Below are 14,847 nucleotides of genomic sequence, written 5' to 3' on the forward strand. Positions count from 1 at the left end.
TCTCCCTTTATTTTGTAGCAAATAGTTTTTTCCATACAATAAAATCCACACTGAAAAAAATATTTACGTGATATTAAAGATTACACAACCTAAATTTTTGTATGCGAAATTTACAAAATATTACGGACAAATTTCTTTAAAATAATGAATTTTTAATTAAAATAATGTTTATAATCTTTGCCTCAAAAATTTTTTTTCATTAAATTTAGGACACACATTTTGTAAATTTGCGTCTCTCCGTTAAAGACCCATGTCTTTGAACTAAGACTAATTTTCCTTCAAGTAAAGAAACACATTTTTGATTTAAAGAAACTTTAGATATAAGATAAAAACGCTTCAAATAAAGGCTACGCGTTATTTTGAGGATTTTGCGTCTTTAATTTAAATTTTTTTTTTGGATTTAAGAAAACATTTTTATACCCTCCACCATAGGATGGGGGATATATTAACTTTGTCATTCCGTTTGTAACACATCGAAATATTGCTCTAAGACCCCAAAAAGTATATATATTCTGGGTCGTGGTGAAATTCTGAGTCGATCTAAGCATGTCCGTCCGTCCGTCCGTCTGTTGAAATCACGCTAACTTCCGAACGAAACAAGCTATCGACTTGAAACTTGGCACAAATAGTTGTTATTGATGTAGGTCGGATGGTATTGCAAATGGGCCATATCGGTCCACTTTTACGTATAGCCCCCATATAAACGGACCCTCAGATTTGTCTTGCGGAGCCTCTAAGAGAAGCAAATTTAATCCGATCCGGCTGAAATTTGGTACATGGTGTTAGTATATGGTCTCTAACAACCATGCAAAAATTGGTCCACATCGGCCCATAATTATATATAGCCCCCATATAAACCGATCACCAGATTTGACCTCCGGAGCATCTTGGAAGAGCAAAATTCTTCCCATTTGGTTGAAATTTGGTACGTGATGTTAGTATATGATATCCAACAACCATGCAGGAATTGGTTCCTATCAGTCCATAATTATATATTGCTCCCATATAAACCGATCGCCAGATTTGACCTGCGGTGCCTTTTGGAGAAGCAAAATTCATCCGATCTGGTTGAAATTTGGTACGTGGTGGTAGTATATGATATTTAACAACCATGCCAAAAGTGGTCCATATCAGTCCATAATCATTTATAGCCCCCATATAAACCGATCCCGAGATTTGGTTTTGGAGCCTCTTGGAGGAGAAAATTTCATCCGAATGAGTTGAAATTTGTGGATGACAGTCTTTCGTAGAAGTTTCTACGCAATCCATGGTGGAGGGTACATAAAGGTCAAAATTTGGTCAAGGGAAAACGCGTGTAAATCGGTGAAATCGTTTATTTAAAAAATCAAATTAAATTTCTTTTTCAAGTTCAATTAGTATAAAATTCAGGAAAAATATTCAGTTAGGCTTTCGCTTTTCCAAATCCGAATTGCCGGGCCTCACGCTTGACACCTGCCATCAGATTTTGTACAGCCACCTTGTCCACCTTCTTCGCCGCAGAAAGCCAGTTTGCCTTGAACTGCTGCTCGTCCTTAGCAGTTTTTTGGTCTTCTTTAGGTTCCGCTTGACAATAGCCCAGTATTTCTCAATTGGGCGGAGCTCTGGCGTGTTGGGAGGGTTCTTATCCTTGGGAACCACTTGCACGTTGTTGGCGGCGCACCACTCCATGTCCTTTTTACCGTAATGGCAAGATGCCAAATCCGGCCAAAACAGTACGGAACAACCGTGTTTCTTCAGGAAAGGCAGCAGACGTTTATTCAAACACTCTTTCACGTAAATTTCTTGGTTGACAGTCCCGGAAGCTATGAAAATGCTGCTTTTCAAGCCACAGGTACAGATGGCTTGCCAATCCAGATATTTCTTTGCGAACTTTGACAGTTTTATGTGCTTGAATATATCTGCTACCTTTCCCCTTCCTTTTGCCGTATAAAACTCCTGTCCCGGAAGCTGCTTGTAGTCGGCTTTGACGTAGGTTTCGTCGTCCATTACCACGCAGTCAAACTTCGTCAGCATCGTCGTGTACAGCCTCCGGGATCGCGCTTTGGCCGTCGTATTTTGTTTATCATCGCGATTTGGAGTCACTACCATCATGTAAGTCGGTAGTCCGGCTCGTTTTTTGGCTCGATGCACGGCTGTAGACGATACACCCAGCTTATTTGCGGCATCTCGGAGAGAGAGGTTAGGGTTTCGCTTGAAACTACCGGCAACTCTCTTTGTCGTCTCAGCGGCTTCCGGTTTTCGATTTCCCCCGATCCAGACTTCCTGGCTGTAGACAAACGTTCCCCAAACACTTTAATTATATTTGTAACGGTTGATTTGGCAACTTTTAGCGATTTTGCCAGCTTTGCGTGCGAGTAGCTCGGATTTTCGCGATGCGCGAGCAAAATTTTGATACGCTGCTCTTCTTGCTTGGACGGCATTTTGACAACTGAAGAGTGAATACCAAAATCAAGATAGGAGCAACATTCTACACACACACCTTCAAAATGAGGGGTGTTCAGGTTTTTTAAATGCAAAATTGAAAGAAATACGTCAAGTTTATATTGACCAAATTTTGACCGTATCACCCTTTAAGCTTCGGCCTGTCCGAACTTACGGCCGTATATACTTGTTTTTTTTTTTTTGTAGGTTAGTCTTTATAAAATTGTTTCTACATCCTGGAAAAGAATAAACGTTTATCACAAAATTTATATACTTTTCTTCCAAAAAAAAACTTCCTTACAGCGAAAAGCAAATGAGAAACGATCACTGTTTGTATACAATTTCGTTTGGGAGGGAAGAATTATTTTTTTGCGTGTAAAAACGAAGTACAATAAGACTTACGTCAATCTTTACGCATTCATTTAGGTTGGGCTAAACCGCGTTCCTGTTTACCACCACAGCTTCACATTTATGAACAAATATGAAACTATGATAATTGATCCCTCCATTTAATGTATATTCCATTTGGACATATCTTTCACACCTAGCACTTTTGAGCATTAGTGTAAAATAGGGGAATGTACACAGTCTTACACAAGTTTACATACGGTTTAAGAAATTGTATTTTCTTTAATTATTAAAATATAATAAAATATGCATATATATGCTTTAGATTTTGTAAATTAATTTGAAAAAACAAAGTATTTGTCCATTTTCAAGAAGATGTTTTTAGTCTGGATTGTAAACAACAACAAGAAACATGTTTAGTTATAAGGTAAAAACCTCAAGGGTATGTAAACTTATGTGAGACTGTGTATGTTTGCAGTAAATCATACACTCAAAAAAAAGTGAACTCTCTATTTCACTAAAGCCATATTAACTTTATATTAGTTCATAGAATCATTATGTTTGGAAAAAGTTTATTTTAGTCAAATAATTTTTTGCGAATGTTAGTTAAATGAACTAAAAAACGGGAAAAAGTTATACACAAATAAAGCATAAAGATTTCCTAATTTCGTATTTCTTACAAAATAGTTCATTATTTCTTTAAATTTGTAAATTTTACCAAAAATGTGTCCATCATGAACTTCGTACGTCACTAAAGACATTCTTGCAATTTTGAACTCCAAGATTTCTCTTAAAACTACAAAATTTTCTTTAACTACTGAAAAAATTTAGTTATGTCTAATAAATTTTCTTGAATTTGTCGAAAAATATTTACTTATTTTTGCCATATCGGAGTGATGCCAGCGCTTGTAATACCGTTTAGTTAAAATTTTCTAAAAAAGTTCCAAATTTTCTAAAATTAATCGAAAGTTATCTTTCCTGGTGGCCCGGGAGCAACTTATTATATCCTTCTATTGAATAGGATATTATAAGTACAGTACACGCTACAAATGGGATTAGTTCCGCACTTGTAGAACATTTAAAAAAGTAAATAAATATCTAATTCTCGATTACTTTTAATGCAAAAAAAAAACAGATTAATGTAACATGGGCTTGTCAGTACAAGGAAACCAATTGACTACCTTGGGCATTACCTGTAAACAATTGTCTTGTCTTCACCTTTCGTTAATCACAAAGCTATTACTATCATTGTTTCAATGAAAATATTTAATTATAATATTAAAATTGGCTCAATTCAATGAGTTTTTGTTTGTGTATAAGAAGTTTTCATTACAATCAACAGAAATCCAAATAAGAGTTGATATCATTCTTACCTATTCCTTATTTTCTCCTCTGGATTCAATACTAAATATGATAGTTGTGAAGAAAAAGTCCAAATAAATTCTCAATAATGGTCCGTTGTTGATTTGTATATGAGTCCAATATTTATACAAAATAATACCAAACAAATCAAAAGCAAATATACATAAATCAATGAATTGTTACTTTTGTGTTAGTCAACGAAATACCAGACAATGTATTTGGCAAATGTGACTCTTGTAAACATGGAAAGGAAACAATAAATTTTAAATCACAGAGAAATGATATAAAATTAAAAAAAAAAATAGGAAAAAAATAGAAAATAATAGGACGACAAAGGAGGTAGGCGGAAACAGAGATTCTTATTTGTTCTGGCAATATTGTATTTCATAGTCAGACCCTATAATTATTTGTAAATTGATGTCATCGCATGTCCTGCATATCTAATTGTATTCAAATATTAGCTTTGTAAAATAAATACCTAGAAAATCCTCTAAATGTCTAGGTATGTACCCATTTCAAATGCACAATTAAAACGGTTGGTGATTTGACATTTACGTTTCGGTAGCCACAAACACGCATTGGAGCAGCAGTGTTAGGAATTCAATTTCATTCATTCCGTCAGCCAGAGAACAAGTGGGTTAGTTGGGTTGCTTGCCATGTCACAATTTGACATGACTTTTGACACTTGGCGCAGTTTGCTAAATTACTTTGCTAACTACAAAGGAAATTAGAGGTTTAACACGTTTCATGTCAAATAGACTAATAAAAGTTGGATTGCTTACATTTAAGCAAGGAATCAAGAAAAAATGCTCTAGACCCACTCATATCTTTTTTTAGCAAAAGAATAAATAAAAAGGCTAAAGGTCAATTACACTCAATAAGTACCATGAAAAATCTACTTCATATTAAATTAGGAGAAAATCTTTCAGCTACACTGAAAAAAATATTTACGTGATATTAAAGATTACACAACCTAAATTTAAGGATGCGAAATTTACAAAATATTAATGACAAATTTCTTTAAAATAATTAAATTATAATCATTGCTACAAACAATTTGTTTTCATTAAATTTAGGACACAAATTTTGAAAATTTGCGTCTCTCCATTAAATTAACATGCCTTTGAACTAAGGCTAATTTTCCATATATATTTTTGATTTCAAGAAATTGTCCTTAAATTAACTGAAATATTGAAACTTTAGATTTAAGATAAAAAACGCTTCAAATATAGGCTAAGACTTACTTTAAGGATTTAGCGTCTTTGGTTTAAAGTTTTTTTGGAATTAAGAAAACATTTTTACTTTGAAGTATCTGTTATAATTTGGATTTTTTAACTGACATTTGTTTCTACGTGAGTACCTTTATTAATAAACCGCCAAAAGAGAACGAAATTTTTATAAATGAGATTAGTATTTTCATTTAAAGCCAGATAGGTCGCTAAAAACTTTCATCTTTGGCTCGGAATCAATACCAAAATCCTTAAGGGAAGGTCAAAATCTTTGGATAAAAGTAATTTTTTTTAAGTGTAGATTATTTTGATTGTTCTAATTTAATTTTTTTCATAAATTCTATTTTATATAAATAAACTTTTGACAACATTTTCTATGAAAATAAAATTTTGACAAAATTTTCTATAGAAATATAATTTTGAGAAAATTTTCTATAGAAATAAATTTTCGAAAAGAGAATGAAAATTTGATAAATGAGATCTATATCCTAATTTTAATTTTATTGGTCCTAGACTTAAAGCCAGATAGGTCGATAAAAAATTTCTGTATTTTAAAGAAGCCGCATCTTTGGCTCGAAATAAATATACACTGAAAAAACAGTGAACCCACCAGGAAAGATAACTTTCGATTAATATTAGAAAATTTGGAACTTTTTTAGAAAATTTTAACTAAACGGTATTACAAGCGCTGGCATCACTCCGATATGGCAAAAATAAGTAAATATTTTTCGACAAATTCAAGAAAATTTATTAGACATAACTAATTTTTTTCAGTAGTTAAAGAAAATTTTGTAGTTTTAAGAGAAATCTTGGAGTTCAAAATTGCAAGAATGTCTTTAGTGACATACGAAGTTCATGATGGACACATTTTTGGTAAAATTTACAAATTTAAAGAAATAATGAACTATTTTGTAAGAAATACGAAATTAGGAAATCTTTATGCTTTATTTGTGTATAACTTTTTCCCGTTTCTTAGTTCATTTAACTAACATACGCAAAAAATTATTTGACTAAAATAAACTTTTTCCAAACATAATGATTCTATGAACTACTATAAAGTTAATATGGCTTTAGTGAAATAGAGAGTTCACTTTTTTTTTGAGTGTACAAAATCCTTAAGGTAAGGTCAAAATCTTTGGATCTAAGTAAACTTTTTTGTGAGTGTAGATTATTTTGGGTGTTCTAAAAATTTTTAATTCTATAGAAAAGCTTCTAAAATTTTGAAAAAAATATCTATAGAAATACAATTTAGAAATAAAATTTGGACAAAATTTTCTATAGAATTAAAAATTGTGACAAAATTTTCTATAGAAATAAAATGTTGACAAAATTCTCCGTAGAATTAAACAATTTGACAAAATTTTCTATAGAATTAAAAATGTTGGCAAAATATTCTATAGAATTAAAAATTATAACAATATTTTGCCAACATTTTTAATTTTATAGAAAAGATAGAATTAAAAATGTTGACAAAATATTCTATAGAAATAAAATGTTGTCAAAACTTATTTCTATAGAAATAAAACTTTGACAAAATTTTCTTGGAAATTGAGAAAATTGACAAAATTTTCTATAGAAATAAAAATTTTGACAAAATTTTGCTAAGAAATAAAATTTGAAAAAATTTTCTATAGAATTAAAAATTTTGACAAAATTTGCAATAGCATTAAAAATTTTAACAAGTTTTTCTGTAGAATGAAAAATGTTGGCAAAATATCCTTAAGGGAAGGTTAAAATCTTTGGATCCAAGTACACTTTTTTTGAGTGTAGATTATTTTGATTGTTCTAATTTAATTTTTTTATAAATTCTATTTTAAAGAATTGTAGAATAGTTTTTAAAAAAAAACTTTAAAAGACTTTTTTTAATTCGATTCATTTATTTTTAAGAATTTTGTCCTTGATCTTGTGTCCTAAAAAGTTGGTTTCTTTCTTACTATCTTCAAGAAAAAGTCAACAAAAATTTCAATAGGCAATTTAATTTTTATTTAGATCATGGAAATTAATTGATTTTATACTGAAAATAATATTGACCTAATATGGAAGATTATGAAACTTAAATTTTAGGACTCAAAATTTACGCAATGCTAAGGACAAAATTCTTTAAAACAATGACATTTTAATTAAAAGAAAGTTTATAATCCTTGCTTCAAAACTTTTTTCATTAAATATAGAACACAAATCTTGAAATTTTGCGTCTCTCTGCTGAAGTTGTAGATAATTGAAGGCAAATTTTCCTTAAAATAAAGAAAAGCATTTTTAATTTAAAGAAATCGTCAGTTGAATATTGCATTTTTGAATTTAAGATAAACTAGCTTCAAATATAGGCTAAGACTTATTTTAGGATTAAGAAAACTGTTTTTACTTTGAAGTACCTGGCACAATTTGGATTTTGAAATTGGAATTTGTTTGTACATAAATAATATATCGCAAAAAGAAAATAAAAACTCGATGAATGAGATCTGTATCCAATTTTAATTTTATTGATCCTAGATTTAAAGCCAGGCAGGTCCGTAAAAAATCTCTTTATTTTAAAGAAGCCGCATCTTTGGCTCGGAATCAATACCAAAACCCTTAATTCTTAATCTTTGGATCTAAGTAAATTTTTGTTTTTGATTTTAGCTAATGCTTTCAAAAAAATGTTCCTTATTCTAATTATTTTTAGTCTACTCTCATGGCATTATGGGAAAAACGTTTCATACAAATGAAGTACACAATTTTACTAAAGTCTTGAACTTCGTATAGCGCTAAAGATATTTTACCAATTTTACCTCCTTAATTTGGCCAAAAGTAGGATCTCATTTATATCACATTCTTCTTAAGGAATGTGTGGATCAATGTAAATTAAATATAAAAATAAAGCAGAACATCGGTGATAATCTTTATTGTTAAGTCAATATTTTTCAGTGAGTAATTTGTGATCAAGAAGTAGATGGACAGACCCGGTGCACTCTCGAATTATAAAGTTGATTCTTTAACCTTAAGCTAAATAAATTAAGAATTACAATAGGATTAGAAAATGTATCGTAATTTTTGTTTTAATCTTTTGCGATATATTGGCTTCTTATTCTTTATGCTCACATGTGTCATAAAATAATATAAAACAGAAATTCTTTTTTCTTTTTGGTTTCTTCCACTTTTCGCGTTGTCTAAGCGATTATCCGGAATGTTAAATTTCAACTAAGTCAAATGACAGACAGATAAATCTTGTTGGCCTTTCGTCGATGTTAAACAGTCCGAATGCCTTTCTGTCTCCATGCCTTCTATCTGCTCATTGAAGAAGATCTTCCCTAGCCCTCCCTCAAATGACAGGTGGTATTTGTGAGAATGATTATTATTTGAGTAATGTTGTGGTTATGAACTGTCAAGTTATTACGAGGGGTAATACGACCCCACCACTTCTCACCATCATACTAGCCTTATCACACAACAATTTGCGAAATCTCAAAGAAAATACGAGGGGTGTTGAGAAGCAATTGCAAAATGTATACCCGAACAAATAAAATTTTCTATAGAAATAAAAATTTTAAAATAATTTTATAGAAAAAAACCTTTGACAAAATTTTCTATAGAAATAAAAATTTCACAAAATTTTCTATAGAAATAAAATTTAGACAAAATTTTCTATAGAAATAAAATTTTGACAAAATTTTCTATAGAAATAAAATGTTGACAAAAATTTCTATAGAAATAAAATTTTGACAAAATTTGCTATAGAAATAAAATTTTGACAAAATTTTCTATAGAAATAAAAATTTGACAAAATTTTCTATAGAAATAGAATTTTGACAAAATTTTCTATAGAAATAAAATTTTGACAAAATTTGCTATAGAAATAAAAATTTGGCATAATTTTCTATAAAAATAAAATTTTGACAACAATTTTCTATTCAAATAGCATTTTGTCAAAAAAAAGTTTGGTTGTTGTTTTTGATTTCAGCTTAAAACAATGCATTGATTAAACTACAAGTGTAGCTTAACCAACAGAGGAAAAGAATGTTTGTCAAATTTATTTGGGCAAAGCCCTATAGACTGCAAGATGGTTGGATGAACGCACGTTTCGGAATTACCACATTCCTCATCAGCATCCTCTACTTGCAGCAAAACTATCAACCAATTATCAGAATAAATTCAGGCAGTGAACCACACTTGCACCTTCCGAAAAAGGTTTACACCATAGGCGGCTTATGCCGAAATAAATTCCTACAAACATATCTATTTTCCTTTGCCACCGTCAAATCATTGATTTGAGTGCAGTTGGCTGGGTTTATTTTGAGCGTGCTTCCTCTTTTTTCCTTCGTTTTGTTTTGTTATTGTTGGTTTTTTCTTTAATCATTGTTGTTGTTTGTAAATTTGACAAACAAATAAATTTGACAAACATTCTTTTCCTCTGTTGGTTAAGCTACACTTGTAGTTTAGTCAATGCATGGTTTTAAGCTGAAATCAATCAATTTTTTATTTTAATAGAAAATGTTGTCAAAATTTTATATCTATAGAAATAAAATGTTGACAAATTTTCTGTAGAACTAAAAAAATTGACAACATTTTCTATAGAACTAAAAATGTTGACAAAATTTTCTATAGAATTTAAAATGATGGCAAAATATTCTATAGAAATAAAATGTCGTCAAAATTTATTTCTATAGAAATAAAACTTTGACAAAATTTTCTTTAAAATTAAAAAATTTGACAAAAATTTTATAGAAATGAAATTTTGAGAAAATTTTCTATAGAAATGAAATTTTGATAAACAAATTTGTAGAAATAAAATTTTGACAAAATTTTCTATACAATTAAAATTTTTAGAAAATTTTCTATGAAATAAAATATGTAAAAAATTTTCTATCAAATAAAAAAAATTGACAAAATTTTCTATAGAATTAAAAACATTGACAAAATTTTCTATAGAAATAAAATGTTGACAACATTTTCTAGAAAATTTAAAAATTTGACAAAATTTTCTATAGAATTACAAATTTTGATAAAATTTTCAACTGAATTAAAAATTTTTGACAAAATTGTCAACAGAATTAAAAAACTTAACAAGCTTTTCTATAGAATTCAAAATATAGAATTCAAAATGTTGGCAAAATATTCTATAGAAATAAACTGTTATCAAAATTTATTTCTATAGAAATACAATTTTGACAAGATTTTCTCTAAAATTCAAAAATTTTACAAAATTTTCTATAGAAATAAAAATGTTGACAAAATTTTCTATAGAAATAAAACTTTTCTATACAAATACAATTTTGACAAAATTTTCCATAGAATTAAAAGAATGGACAAAAAAAATTTTCTGTAGAAATAAAATTTAAAAAAATTTTGTAGAGAAATAAAATTTTGACAAAATTTTCTATAGACATGAAAGTTTGATAAAATTTTCAATCGAAATAAAATTTTGACAAAATTTTCTATAAAATTAAAAATTTTGACAAAATTTCATATAGAAATAAAATTTTGTCAAAATTTTCTACATAAATAAACTTTTAACAAAATTTTCTATAGAAATAAAATTTTGACAAAAATTGTCTATAGAAATAAACATTTTGACAAAACTTTCTGTAGAAATACAATTTTGTCAAAATTTTCTATAGAAATAAAATTTTAACAAAAGTTTCTATAGAAATAAAATTTTGTCAAATTTTTAGGAGAAACAAATAGAAATACAATTTTGACAAAATTTTCAAGAGAAATAAAATTTTGACAAAATTTTCAAGAGAAATAAAATTTTGACAAAATTTTCGAGAGAAATAAAATTTGGACAACATTTTCTATAGAAATAAAATTTTGCCAAATTTTCTATAAAATTAAAAAAAAATTACAAAATTTTCTATAGAACTAAAAATGTTGACAAAATTTTCTATAGAATTAAACATTTTAACAAGCTTTTCTATAGAATTAAAAATGTTGGCAAAATACTCTATAGAAATAAAATGTCGTCAAAATTTATTTCTATAGAAATACAACTTTGACAAAATTTTTTTTAAATTAAAAAATTTGACAAAAATTTTATAGAAATGAAATTTTGAGGAAATTTTCTATAGAAATGAAATTTTGATAACCATTTTTATCGAAATAAAATTTTGACAAAATTTTCTATAGAATTAAAATTTTTAGAAAATTTTCTATGGAAATAAAATTTGTAGAAAATTTTCTATCAAATAAAAAAATTGACAAAATGTTCTAAAAATTTAAAAATGTTGAAAAAAATTCTATAGAAATAAAATTTTGACAACATTTTCTATAAAATCAAAAAATTTGACAAAATTTTCTATAGAATTAAAAATTTTGACAAAATTTTCAACAGAATTAAAAATCTTAACACGGTTTTCTATAGAATTCAAAATGTTGGCAAAATATTCTATAGAAATAAACTGTTATTAAAATTTATTTCTATAGAAATACAATTCTGACAAGATTTTCTTTAAAATTAAAAAAAGTAACAAAATTTTCTATAGAAATAAAACTTTTCTATAGAAATACAATTTTGACCATTAATTTATAATTTTGACAAAATTAAAAAAAATGGACAAAATTTTCTATAGAATTTAAAATTTTAAAAAAATTTTCTGTAGAAATAAAATTTAAAAAAAATGTATAGAAATAACATATTGACAAAATTTTCTATAGAAATGAAAGTTTGATAAAATTTTCTATCGAAATAAAATTTTGACAAAATTTTCTATAAAATTAAAAAATTTTGACAAAGTTGTATATAGAAATAGAATTTTGGCAAAATTTTCTATAGAAATAAACTTTTAACAAAATTTTCTATAGAAATAAAATTTTGACAAAAATTTTCTATAGAAATAAACATTTTGACAAAACTTTCTGTAGAAATACAATTTTGACAAAATTTTCGAGAGAAATAAACATTTCAACAAAATTTCTATAGAAATAAAATTTTGACAAAATTTTATATGGAAATAAAATGTTGACAAAATTGTATATGGAAATAAAATTTTTACATAATTTTATATGGAAATAAAATTTTGACAAAATTTTCAAGAGAAATAAAATTTTGACAAAAATTTTCTATTGAAATAAAATTTGGACAGCATTTTCTATAGAAGTAAAATTTTGACATGATTTTCTGAAGAAATAAAATTTGTAGAAAATTTTCTATACAAAAAAAAAAAAAAACAATTTTGACATGATTTTCTATAGAAATAAAATTTGTTGAAAATGTTCTATACAAAAAAACAATTTAACAAAATTTTCTATAGAAATAAAACTTTGATAAAATTTTCTATAGAAGAAAATTTTTACAAAATTTTCTATAGAAATAAAATTTTGACAAAATTTTCTATAGAAATAAAATTTCGACAAAATTTTCTCTATAAATAAAACTTTGACAAAAATTTCGATTGAATTAAAAATATTGACTAAATTTTCTATAGCAATACAGAATTACATAGTTTTTCCATAAAAATATAATTTTGACAAAATTATTTATAGAAATAGGATAATAGAATTAAACATTTTAACAATATTTTCTATAGAAATAAAATTAAGACAACATTTTCTATTGAAATAACATTTTGACAAAATTGTAATAACTTTGTTAGACAAAATATTGTTGAATTTTGTATCCACTTCATTTATTTCTACAAATTTGTAACCTTTGGAAATAATACTCTTTAAATTAATGGGGAAATTTATCAAAAATGTTTCCGAGTTAAGGTCTCGCAAAGTCATAAGCCACTGAACACAATCCATTGTATAGTCATCATGGGTCAAACAACTTTCGAGTTTATCAAAATATTTTCATATAAATAAAATTCACATAATTGTTTCAACGCTAGCTTCCTTCCTTGCTTCCACTCAAAAAGTTATTTATTTAATTTGTTGTCCATTGCCTTTCAGGGAATTCTTGACTTTTTTCCATTTTTTTAATTAATGGCATTTGTCTTTAGTTGCGGTGGAGAATAGGGTACAGCAAAAAGTTTAGTCATTGTTTCCGAATAAATATTTAAAAACAAATTTAAATTGTTTTCTTATTTTGTTTTTGTAATTACTCACAATTAAATGGCAAAACAAATTCCCTTTCAATGGCAGAGATCAAATTAACCATTCATAAATTCCTTATGGAAATGCTGGCCTATTCAACAGCTGTTAGCTAATGTAGACAACGAACCCCAACAAACCGTGAAATGTATTCACAAATCATGTGCATCCATACATGACCGACCGTGCACAATTATCCGCCAAACTCAACACTTCCATTAACTCTCGAATAGAAATATCTTTCATTGCTACAAAGTCTTATAGAAATTTCCCAAAAGAAAATACGCACACACAAATTTTCTTTGTGGCCAAAGGGACAAAAAAACACTTATTGACCAAATCAAAAACGGAATAGAAAAATTCAAACAACTTGTAATCTCATCTACCGCACTCGGACTAAGGAATACATTAAGAAGACGGAATGGTGCACTGCAGAAACTTTAACTAAAATTGGTCGTAACCATTCTTTGCTGTCTGTCTTTGCTCTATTGCTGATGATGGTGGCAGGTTAGTGCAGGTTGACGGGTTGGCTGGCAGACTGCCGACTGGTTGGTCGGTTGATTGGCGCAATGGGGTACAAGTATGCGACATTGGGGTAACAACAAACGACTGCGGCTGTTGTATGAAAATGATGATATACTCATTGCTGCATTCATATTTACACTTATGATATAAAGTATGTGTATAAGAGTTGTTATATGAATTTTGAATATATATAAAAAAATTAAGTTATTACTATTGGATAATCGTTAAAATTTTAAAATAAAAGAATTAATTAAGTCTTCTACAAACGAGAAGTGACTATGATATTTTTTATTGACCATGTAAATAATTTTAGTGTGTGCAATAAGTTAAGTGAAATTTATATACCATTCAATTTGTGAACATAGTAATCGGGCTGCATATTATTATCCGAACTGGTAATGGGAAACTACAAATACGCAGTGCTACCACGCAACAAATATTTGCAGAGGGTGTGAAGCAACGTCATATGTGCAAATCCTTCTGGGGAATATGCCATTTGCATATGACTTTAAAAATAATTCAATTACTAAAGATGTATAAGAATTGATATAGCGAAATCATATGTGGGGCTTAATAGCCTATAGTTATTATTTCGTTATAGTGTAACCAATTTGCGTGTGTGCATTCACTTGAGATAGATTTCCAATTCCTATCATATTCGGTACACAGAAGAAAATTTCTCAAAAATTTTTCTAATTAATGTCTTAAATGAGTCGTAAAAAATATTCAATCAAAAATTTAATTGATTCCACAAATTTCTTAATCAATCACAAATATTAATAGTATCAATTAATTTTTTAATTGATACACATATCATATCTGTGATTGAAGACATTTCATTTAAAAAGTTAATTGAATCAATTAATTTCGTGATTGACTCAGAAAATTTTTGTGTGTGTGTGTATATAGTTTAACTATCAGGCATTTCAACATCATGTCAAAATAATCCATCTAT

The 14,847-nt window shown here is 27.8% G+C and overlaps 1 protein-coding gene across 3 annotated transcripts in view; it reads right to left on the bottom strand.

The window, feature by feature from the left end:
• Positions 1 to 14,847, bottom strand: part of LOC142227145 (calmodulin-lysine N-methyltransferase) — a 68,707-nt gene that overhangs the window by 38,106 nt on the left and 15,754 nt on the right. Inside the window, exons 1-2 of one of the 3 annotated variants that reach the window (XR_012719796.1) lie at positions 13,383 to 13,785; positions 12,937 to 13,270 (exon numbers count right to left, since the gene is read on the bottom strand). The exons of 1 other annotated variant lie outside the window; for it this stretch is intronic. The gene's annotated coding sequence lies outside the window, so the exon portion shown is untranslated. Of the gene's footprint in view, positions 1 to 12,936; positions 13,271 to 13,382; positions 13,786 to 14,847 lie in introns of those variants that run through there. One more of the 3 variants, XM_075297515.1, reaches the window with a different exon arrangement.

Source organism: Haematobia irritans, chromosome 2 (assembly GCF_050003625.1).
Source record: "Haematobia irritans isolate KBUSLIRL chromosome 2, ASM5000362v1, whole genome shotgun sequence".
NCBI lineage: Eukaryota > Metazoa > Arthropoda > Insecta > Diptera > Muscidae > Haematobia > Haematobia irritans.